This window comes from Oncorhynchus clarkii, unplaced genomic scaffold, assembly GCF_045791955.1.
Source record: "Oncorhynchus clarkii lewisi isolate Uvic-CL-2024 unplaced genomic scaffold, UVic_Ocla_1.0 unplaced_contig_1049_pilon_pilon, whole genome shotgun sequence".
In the NCBI taxonomy this organism is placed as follows: domain Eukaryota; kingdom Metazoa; phylum Chordata; class Actinopteri; order Salmoniformes; family Salmonidae; genus Oncorhynchus; species Oncorhynchus clarkii.
The window spans coordinates 1-6,492 of record NW_027260574.1 but is presented as its reverse complement, the minus strand read 5'-3'; the positions used below and the strand labels follow the sequence as shown (position 1 = coordinate 6,492).

General features: G+C 44.3%; 11 non-coding genes and 5 pseudogenes across 11 annotated transcripts; 11 read left to right on the top strand and 5 right to left on the bottom strand.

Moving 5' to 3' along the window:
* The first annotated feature begins 148 nt into the window (after positions 1-148).
* On the top strand, positions 149-267 carry LOC139401587 (5S ribosomal RNA). Its single transcript, XR_011633038.1, has one exon. It is a non-coding gene; the product is annotated as a 5S ribosomal RNA (ribosomal RNA).
* A 177-nt stretch (positions 268-444) lies between these two features.
* Positions 445-563, top strand: LOC139401577 (5S ribosomal RNA). Its single transcript, XR_011633033.1, has one exon. It is a non-coding gene; the product is annotated as a 5S ribosomal RNA (ribosomal RNA).
* Positions 564-740: 177 nt separating this feature from the next.
* On the top strand, positions 741-859 carry LOC139401581 (5S ribosomal RNA; annotated as a pseudogene).
* Positions 860-1,036: 177 nt separating this feature from the next.
* Positions 1,037-1,155, top strand: LOC139401585 (5S ribosomal RNA). Its single transcript, XR_011633036.1, has one exon. It is a non-coding gene; the product is annotated as a 5S ribosomal RNA (ribosomal RNA).
* Positions 1,156-1,332: 177 nt separating this feature from the next.
* Positions 1,333-1,451, top strand: LOC139401579 (5S ribosomal RNA). Its single transcript, XR_011633035.1, has one exon. It is a non-coding gene; the product is annotated as a 5S ribosomal RNA (ribosomal RNA).
* Positions 1,452-1,630: 179 nt separating this feature from the next.
* LOC139401583 (5S ribosomal RNA) lies at positions 1,631-1,749 on the top strand (annotated as a pseudogene).
* Positions 1,750-1,928: 179 nt separating this feature from the next.
* LOC139401582 (5S ribosomal RNA) lies at positions 1,929-2,047 on the top strand (annotated as a pseudogene).
* A 177-nt stretch (positions 2,048-2,224) lies between these two features.
* LOC139401586 (5S ribosomal RNA) lies at positions 2,225-2,343 on the top strand. Its single transcript, XR_011633037.1, has one exon. It is a non-coding gene; the product is annotated as a 5S ribosomal RNA (ribosomal RNA).
* A 177-nt stretch (positions 2,344-2,520) lies between these two features.
* LOC139401588 (5S ribosomal RNA) lies at positions 2,521-2,639 on the top strand. The gene has a single exon (XR_011633039.1). It is a non-coding gene; the product is annotated as a 5S ribosomal RNA (ribosomal RNA).
* A 177-nt stretch (positions 2,640-2,816) lies between these two features.
* LOC139401578 (5S ribosomal RNA) lies at positions 2,817-2,935 on the top strand. Its single transcript, XR_011633034.1, has one exon. It is a non-coding gene; the product is annotated as a 5S ribosomal RNA (ribosomal RNA).
* A 177-nt stretch (positions 2,936-3,112) lies between these two features.
* On the top strand, positions 3,113-3,231 carry LOC139401576 (5S ribosomal RNA). Its single transcript, XR_011633032.1, has one exon. It is a non-coding gene; the product is annotated as a 5S ribosomal RNA (ribosomal RNA).
* Positions 3,232-3,913: 682 nt separating this feature from the next.
* Positions 3,914-3,985, bottom strand: trnat-ugu (transfer RNA threonine (anticodon UGU)). Its single transcript has one exon. It is a non-coding gene; the product is annotated as a tRNA-Thr (tRNA).
* Positions 3,986-4,527: 542 nt separating this feature from the next.
* trnaa-ugc (transfer RNA alanine (anticodon UGC)) lies at positions 4,528-4,599 on the bottom strand. Its single transcript has one exon. It is a non-coding gene; the product is annotated as a tRNA-Ala (tRNA).
* Positions 4,600-5,791: 1,192 nt separating this feature from the next.
* Positions 5,792-5,910, bottom strand: LOC139401580 (5S ribosomal RNA; annotated as a pseudogene).
* Positions 5,911-6,087: 177 nt separating this feature from the next.
* Positions 6,088-6,206, bottom strand: LOC139401575 (5S ribosomal RNA). The gene has a single exon (XR_011633031.1). It is a non-coding gene; the product is annotated as a 5S ribosomal RNA (ribosomal RNA).
* Positions 6,207-6,383: 177 nt separating this feature from the next.
* LOC139401584 (5S ribosomal RNA) lies at positions 6,384-6,492 on the bottom strand (annotated as a pseudogene; the record flags this gene model as incomplete).

The following is a 6,492-nucleotide window of genomic DNA, read 5'->3' as shown; positions in this document are numbered from 1 at the left end:
CTTTGTCCGTTTTTTCCCACAAGGCTGAAATATGTGCCCTCGCTTTGAAATAAGTAAGCAAGCTTAGTTTGTATTTCATCCAACAATCTGTGCTACAAATTATGGCTACAGTATATGCAATTTCTTCCACTTTTTGAGATTGCCTTTCGCTTACGGCCACACCGGCCTGAGTACGCCTGATCTCGTCCGATCTCGGAAGATAAGCAGGGTCGGGCCTGGTTAGTACTTGGATGGGAGACCGCCTGGGAATACCAGGTGCTGTAAGCTTTTTGTCACTGCCTTGTGGAATTTCAACTCTTTGTCCGTTTTTTCCCACAAGGCTGAAATATGTGCCCTAGCTTTGACATAAGTAAGCAAGGTTAGTTTGTATTTCATCCAACAATCTGTGCTACAAATTATGGCTACAGTATATGCAATTTCATCCACTTTTTGAGATTAGCTTTGGTTTACGGCCACACCGGCCTGAGTACGCCTGATCTCGTCCGATCTCGGAAGCTAAGCAGGGTCGGGCTTGGTTAGTACTTGGATGGGAGACCGCCTGGGAATACCAGGTGCTGTAAGCTTTTTGTCACTGCCTTGTGGAATTTCAACTCTTTGTCCGTTTTTTCCCACAAGGCTGAAATATGTGCCCTCGCTTTGAAATAAGTAAGCAAGCTTAGTTTGTATTTCATCCAACAATCTGTGCTACAAATTATGGCTACAGTATATGCAATTTCATCCACTTTTTGAGATTGCCTTTCGCTTATGGCCACACCGGCCTGAGTACGCCTGATCTCGTACGATCTCGGAAGATAAGCATGGTCGGGCCTGGTTGGTACTTGGATGGGAGACCGCCTGGGAATACCAGGTGCTGTAAGCGTTTTGTCACTGCCTTGTGGAATTTCAACTCTTTGTCCGTTTTTTCCCACAAGGCTGAAATATGTGCCCTCGCTTTGAAATAAGTAAGCAAGGTTAGTTTGTATTTCATCCAACAATCTGTGCTACAAATTATGGCTACAGTATATGCAATTTCATCCACTTTTTGAGATTGCCTTTCGCTTACGGCCACACCTGCCTGAGTACGCCTGATCTCGTCCGATCTCGGAAGCTAAGCAGGGTCGGGCCTGGTTAGTACTTGGATGGGAGACCGCCTGGGAATACCAGGTGCTGTAAGCTTTTTGTCACTGCCTTGTGGAATTTCAACTCTTTGTCCGTTTTTTCCCACAAGGCTGAAATATGTGCCCTCGCTTTGAAATAAGTAAGCAAGCTTAGTTTGTATTTCATCCAACAATCTGTGCTACAAATTATGGCTACAGTATATGCAATTTCATCCACTTTTTGAGATTGCCTTTCGCTTATGGCCACACCGGCCTGAGTACGCCTGATCTCGTACGATCTCGGAAGCTAAGCAGGGTCGGGCCTGGTTAGTACTTGGATGGGAGACCGCCTGGGAATACCAGGTGCTGTCAGCTTTTTGTCACTGCCTTGTGGAATTTCAACTCTTTGTCCGTTTTTTCCCACAAGGCTGAAATATGTGCCCTCGCTTTGAAATAAGTAAGCAAGGTTAGTTTGTATTTCATCCAACAATCTGTGCTACAAATTATGGCTACAGTATATGCAATTTCATCCACTTTTTGAGATTGCCTTTCGCTTTTACGGCCACACCGGCCTGAGTACGCCTGATCTCGTCCGATCTCGGAAGATAAGCATGGTCGGGCCTGGTTGGTACTTGGATGGGAGACCGCCTGGGAATACCAGGTGCTGTAAGCGTTTTGTCACTGCCTTGTGGAATTTCAACTCTTTGTCCGTTTTTTCCCACAAGGCTGAAATATGTGCCCTCGCTTTGAAATAAGTAAGCAAGGTTAGTTTGTATTTCATCCAACAATCTGTGCTACAAATTATGGCTACAGTATATGCAATTTCATCCACTTTTTGAGATTGCCTTTCGCTTTTACGGCCACACCGGCCTGAGTACGCCTGATCTCGTCCGATCTCGGAAGATAAGCATGGTCGGGCCTGGTTGGTACTTGGATGGGAGACCGCCTGGGAATACCAGGTGCTGTAAGCGTTTTGTCACTGCCTTGTGGAATTTCAACTCTTTGTCCGTTTTTTCCCACAAGGCTGAAATATGTGCCCTCGCTTTGAAATAAGTAAGCAAGCTTAGTTTGTATTTCATCCAACAATCTGTGCTACAAATTATGGCTACAGTATATGCAATTTCTTCCACTTTTTGAGATTGCCTTTCGCTTACGGCCACACCGGCCTGAGTACGCCTGATCTCGTCCGATCTCGGAAGATAAGCAGGGTCGGGCCTGGTTAGTACTTGGATGGGAGACCGCCTGGGAATACCAGGTGCTGTAAGCTTTTTGTCACTGCCTTGTGGAATTTCAACTCTTTGTCCGTTTTTTCCCACAAGGCTGAAATATGTGCCCTCGCTTTGAAATAAGTAAGCAAGGTTAGTTTGTATTTCATCCAACAATCTGTGCTACAAATTATGGCTACAGTATATGCAATTTCATCCACTTTTTGAGATTGCCTTTTGCTTACGGCCACACCGGCCTGAGTACGCCTGATCTCGTCCGATCTCGGAAGCTAAGCAGGGTCGGGCTTGGTTAGTACTTGGATGGGAGACCGCCTGGGAATACCAGGTGCTGTAAGCTTTTTGTCACTGCCTTGTGGAATTTCAACTCTTTGTCCGTTTTTTCCCACAAGGCTGAAATATGTGCCCTCGCTTTGAAATAAGTAAGCAAGGTTAGTTTGTATTTCATCCAACAATCTGTGCTACAAATTTTGGCTACAGTATATGCAATTTCTTCCACTTTTTGAGATTGCCTTTCGCTTACGGCCACACCGGCCTGAGTACGCCTGATCTCGTCCGATCTCGGAAGATAAGCAGGGTCGGGCCTGGTTGGTACTTGGATGGGAGACCGCCTGGGAATACCAGGTGCTGTAAGCTTTTTGTCACTGCCTTGTGGAATTTCAACTCTTTGTCCGTTTTTTCCCACAAGGCTGAAATATGTGCCCTCGCTTTGAAATAAGTAAGCAAGGTTAGTTTGTATTTCATCCAACAATCTGTGCTACAAATTATGGCTACAGTATATGCAATTTCATCCACTTTTTGAGGTTGCCTTTCGCTTATGGCCACACCGGCCTGAGTACGCCTGATCTCGTCTGATCTCGGAAGCTAAGCAGGGTCGGGCCTGGTTAGTACTTGGATGGGAGACCGCCTGGGAATACCAGGTGCTGTAAGCTTTTTGTCACTGCCTTGTGGAATTTCCTATTCCTATTTTAAACCGTCCATAAAGCACTCAGGGCCGGCCCTGAGAGAGAGAGAGAAAAAGAGGGGAAAAAAAAAAATATATATATATTAATACCTTCCATAAATAATTCGGACCGGCCCCCATTGAAACAGGTCCGTAGTAGGGTGCGCCATAACCGGACATGAATATATGGAACACCGCTAAGCGCATTGAGAACCGTCATTTGGGTTACCAGATGCACGTTTTCAATCACCAGGTGCACGGAGGATTAATAACAATCTGCATCCATCGCCAAATCTTAAAGTGTCTATAAAGCACTCAGGACGGCCCTGACAGAGACAGGGCCGTAGTAGGGTACTCCCCTAGCGGGCTATATCAATAGAATGACGGGTAAAAGTATTTAAAACCGTTTTAAAAAATTTGGGTTACCAGATGCACATTTTCAATCACCAGGTGCACGGAGGAAAATGACAATCTGCATCCATAGTCATATTTTAAACCATCCATAAAGCACTCAGGGCCGGCCCTGAGAGAGAGAAAAAGAGGGGAAAAAAAAAAAAAAAAAAATGAATACCTTACTATATAATAGCAGGGTTGCCATTTTGAGAAAACTTTTTTTTCTTCAAAGTCCTCCAGTGAAAGAACCTTCCCATGGTACCAGCTATCTTTCAGTAAGGCACAGATGGGATTTGAACCCATGATCTTCAGTTTACAAGACCGACGCCTTACCGCTTGGCCACCATGCCACTCTGTTCTGCAAGATATTTATCAACATTCTGGAAAGTAGCAGTTGTGTAATGTGAATTTGGCACACAAATAACATCTCTGTTTCCTGTGAGAATTTTAACGTTCTGAAAAGTAGGAGTTGTGTAATGTGAATTTGGCACACAAATACTCAGTGGAGAACCTTGGGATTGAACCAAGGACCTCATACTAAAATAGCATGCACTCCCCCTCTGAGCTTCGATCCCATTTTATTTGCAGATAAAATGCAATATTAATACAATGTACTTTTTATATACACCACTCCATTGAAGCTACAATGAAATGATAGCAGCAATTCTAAATACAAGCAAGTATGGACAGTCATCTAACCCATGAACTTCAGTTTTTTAAAATGATGCAATTGAAGTTGGCAACCATGCCACTTCTGTTCCATAAATGTACGAACAGGGATTGAACACATGTTCTTCAGATTACAAGAGCAAATTATTTAGCACATCTCTGTTTCCTGCTGAGAATTTCAACATTCTGGAAAGTAGGAGATGGGCCATTGCAAAAATTTTAATGGAGAAGCTGGGGATTGAACCCAGGACCTCATACATGCAAAGCATGCGCTCTACCACTGAGCTACATACCCTTTCTGGGAAAGAAAAAAATGTTGTTTTTTTTAAATTTAATTTCACCTATAATTAACCAGGTAAGCTAGTTGAGAACAAGTTTTCATATTCAACTGCGACCTGGCCAAGATAAAGCAAAGCAGCGCAACACAAACAACAACACAGAGTTACAGATGGAATAAACAAGCGTACAGTCAATAACACAATAGAAGAAAGTCTATATACAGTGCGTGCAAATGGAGGTAAGGCAATAAATAGGCCATAGTAGCGAAGTATTTACAATTTAGCAAATTAACACTGGAGTGATAGATGAGCAGATGATGATGTGCAAGTAGAAATACTGGTGTGCAAAGAGCAGAAAGTATATTAAAACAATATGGGGATGAGGTAGGTAGATTGGGTGGGCTATTTACAGATGGGCTTTGTACAGCTGCAGTGATCAGTTAGCTGCTCAGATTGCCGATGTTTAAAGTTAGCAGTGTTGCCAACACCTCAGTAAGGAAAGTAGCTATTGGCTGTCCTAAAAGTCGCTAAAAGTTGCTAAATGATGCCATCACCTAATTTGCATAATTGTCAATGTGCATGTAATTGTGATGGACACTGTAGGAGTGAGGAATAACATTGTGGAAGAGACAAAAGGTGAGTAAAATGAAAATGTCTGCAAGTATTCAGAGGGGTTTGAATACTTGCTAAATACAGCGACTAAGTCGCTAAGTTGGCAACACTGAAAGTTAGTGAGGGAAATATGTCTCCAGCTTCAGCGATTTTTGCAATTCGTTCCAGTCATTGTCAGCAGAGAACTGGAAGGAAAGGCGGCCAAAGGAGGTGTTGGCTTTGGGGATGACCAGTGAGATATACCTGCTGGAGCGCGTGCTACGGGTGGGTGTTGTTATCGTGACCAGTGAGCTGAGATAAGGCGGAGCTTTACCTAGCATAGACTAAAAAGATGACCTGGAACCAGTGGGTCTGGCGACGAATATGTAGCGAGGGCCAGCCGACTAGAGCATACAGGTCGTAGTGGCCTGTATGCTCTAGTCGGCTGGCCCTCGCTACAATTCAATACAAAGCTTCCATAAACGTCGAACAAGGCTTGAACCCAGGATTGAACCCATGTGCTTCAGTTTACAAAAACAGATGACTTAGCACATCTATGTCTGTTGATAATGGGATATGTAGGAGGGTGAGTTGAAATTCCACAAGGCAGTGACAAAAAGCTTATAGCACCTGGTATTCCCAGGCGGTCTCCCATCCAAGTACTAACCAGGCCCGACCATGCTTATCTTCCGAGATCGGACGAGATCAGGCGTACTCAGGCCGGTGTGGCCGTAAGCGAAAGGCAATCTCAAAAAGTGGATGAAATTGCAAATACTGTAGCCATAATTTGTAGCACAGATTGTTGGATGAAATACAAACTAACCTTGCTTACTTATGTCAAAGCGAGGGCACATATTTCAGCCTTGTGGGAAAAAACGGACAAAGAGTTGAAATTCCACAAGGCAGTGACAAAAAGCTTACAGCACCTGGTATTCCCAGGCGGTCTCCCATCCAAGTACTAACCAGGCCCGACCCTGCTTAGCTTCCGAGATCGGACGAGATCAGGCGTACTCAGGCCGGTGTGGCCGTAAGCGAAAGCTAATCTCAAAAAGTGGATGAAATTGCATATACTGTAGCCATAATTTGTAGCACAGATTGTTGGATGAAATACAAACTAACCTTGCTTACTTATGTCAAAGCGAGGGCACATATTTCAGCCTTGTGGGAAAAAACGGACAAAGAGTTGAAATTCCACAAGGCAGTGACAAAAAGCTTACAGCACCTGGTATTCCCAGGCGGTCTCCCATCCAAGTACTAACCAGGCCCGACCCTGCTTAGCTTCCGAGATCGGACGAGATCAGGCGTACTCAGGCCGGTGT